Raw genomic sequence first — 2580 nt, forward strand, 5'->3', positions numbered from 1 at the left:
GGGGTGTCGGGGGCTGTTGTTCTTTTCCTTTGCAAATCAGTCTGTGAAAGCCTTCCCCAGAACACGCAATCTACATCCAGAGTATTAATTTCTCCAAAGGGAAAGGAGGTAAATGACAGTCAAGCCTGGGATTATGGGAGGAATATGGTTCTTCCTTTAGCAGCAGGGCAGCAGGCATTGCTCTACAATCACTACTGAGGTGCAAAACAACTTGTGAAATGGCATTCTGCTTAGTAGGCTCTAAACCTTGATTTCTAAGTGTAAAATTTTCCCAGCTAAAGAGGAATCAGAAAGATTCCAATACAAAGAATAGTATTACTTTTCAGGTAGTGTGAGTCTTATCATGCTCCACTGATCAACAGGATGAGTGGAGACAGGATGAGGCTGCCTCCCTACCTCCCTCTTTATTTCCCCTTTCTCCCTCAACAGTACTGCATCCTTCCAGCACATACAGACTCAGCAGCACAGAGTGGACTTACACATTTTGATCCATTAAATGCTGGGCCAGGACATGGCAAAACTCACTCTGACATCATGAGATTGAGGATCTATTTTACAGAGGCAGCAGGTGGTCGGGCTCTTTGTCTGGCAGGAAAGGCAGTCTATCTATATCAAATTCCAGCACTGAGACTCTCAATCACATCTGAATTTTCAATGTCCCAAGAAAATCTGTTCTTTTATTTCTGACTTCTAGGCATTAAACATAGTCTCAGATAGTAAATCTCTAGATTTGTAGAGCCTGTCATAACATTGGGGTTTTTCTAAATGAACAAAATTTAGGCACCTCCCTAGAACTGTGAAATACTAGGATTGATTGACAAAGTGAAAACAGAGCCTAAAACCTTGCATTCTTCTGAAGACGCTCACTGATTTTATAATTCTCTCAAGATTTACATGACATATTCTGTGGGACTTTACACAAAGCAGGTGAAAACATGAGGGGACCCTGTGAGAAACACAACAGGAGTGACATAGATAAAGATTTGACTATTTGGGTATTCATTTCTATTTAAAGATTTACAGAAACTGAGATACAACTGCGCCATTGAGCACTTGCCTCAGAAAATTTGTAAGTCAGCTTGTTGTGTTATTATTTGTACAATAATCCCCAGTTTACTTTTCCAGTTCAGGCCTCTGTCACACATGTGGTTGCTGCGATGTTCAGAGCTCCCAGCTAAGAGGGGCCCCAGGAAGCTGGGTGCAGGATGAACATACAGGCTTTATTATGTTAAAGCCCACACAACAATTACATCCTCCTCTTGGAAAAGGGATCAGTGAGGAGGTGTATTGTTCGTTTGCTATTGTCTCTCCCTCCTTTGATGCCTGGGTTGAGCTCTCATTAGGCCTAATTGGATATTTGCAGCATGCCCTCAGTGGAGGGTATACCTGTGTGTTCTCCATGCCCAAGGGCTGACTGGAAAATGGGATGGCTCCTTCAGGGAGGCTCTGGGGCCACGTTGTGCTGGCCAGATGAAGATCTCTGAGGGCCAACGCTGCCAGAGCACAGCTGACAGGCCCCATGAGCAGTGCTTGGGGTTGAGACCTCAGCAAGAGCAAGGCAGAGAACTGCAGCATCCCCAGAAACCCCCTTGCTTCATCTGGAGAAGGAGAGGGATGTCTAAGCCATGTGCAGTTTGTCCCAGAGGGTTTAATTTTTTCACTTTTTCTAAAGCAGTATTACAGCTTTCAGGTCAGACTTCCTCCATGGCACTCAGGCAGCCTGTTAGATTGGTTTTATTTATGACAAAACCAAACAAACCTTGCCCTTTTGCTTATGGTGGGCTCTGTTTTAGTTGTTAAGATCAGGAAAAATAATATTGCATTTAAGGTAAGCTCGGAGGAAATACATAGCCAGCCTTCCTACCCGCCTAATGTATCTGTTACAGGCCTCCTCTGTTGATTTAAACCTCGGTGTTCATTTATACTCCGAGATGAAAACCAACACCAAAACAAACCCCACTTTTGTCAAGGAATATTCAAAGGAATGTCGTGTCAGCAAAACTTCAATGAAAGCAAGGAGCATTGAGATGCATAAAACTATAATGTCTCCAGTTCCACATAGCTCTGTACCATATGGCCAGAGAGAAGCAGATGGGCCAGGTCACCGCGGGGGAAGAGAGACAGAGGCTTGGGATTGTTATCTGACCCAGTGGGCCAACACTAACAGACTGTGCCCAGTGACCAGGCTATTATTATCAGAAAGAGTTGATAAGAATGTGATCCCCACATTTATTTGCCCTCAGGTAGTTTTCACATGGGACACCTCATCAAAATGACCTTTTTTTTGCAGACGTTTATTTTGAGGCTGGAAGATTTGACTCATGAAGAAGCCATGAATTGCACTGCACTTGTCTTTTATTGATTTTAGATACCAGCTATTCATATCTGTTTACTTGACTAAAGTTCAGAAACTTGCTTGTCTAAACAAGATAAATTCAATAAATAATGCAAAAATTTTTTAAAAAAATTATTACTATTATTGCTGTTACATGGCTGTGTAAATATCAGCCCAGCAAAAATAGAACAGAATAGCATGGTTAGTGACAGAGAAATCCTGGGATGTCTGAAATGATTTCAGCA

At 42.6% G+C, this 2580-nt stretch overlaps 1 long non-coding RNA gene across 1 annotated transcript in view; it reads left to right on the plus strand.

The window, feature by feature from the left end:
* Positions 1-2580, plus strand: part of LOC108447575 — a 48306-nt gene that overhangs the window by 27805 nt on the left and 17921 nt on the right. The window lies entirely within an intron of this gene.

The sequence above is a fragment of the Corvus brachyrhynchos genome, unplaced genomic scaffold (genome assembly GCF_000691975.1).
Source record: "Corvus brachyrhynchos isolate BGI_N302 unplaced genomic scaffold, ASM69197v1 scaffold56, whole genome shotgun sequence".
NCBI classification, from domain to species: domain Eukaryota; kingdom Metazoa; phylum Chordata; class Aves; order Passeriformes; family Corvidae; genus Corvus; species Corvus brachyrhynchos.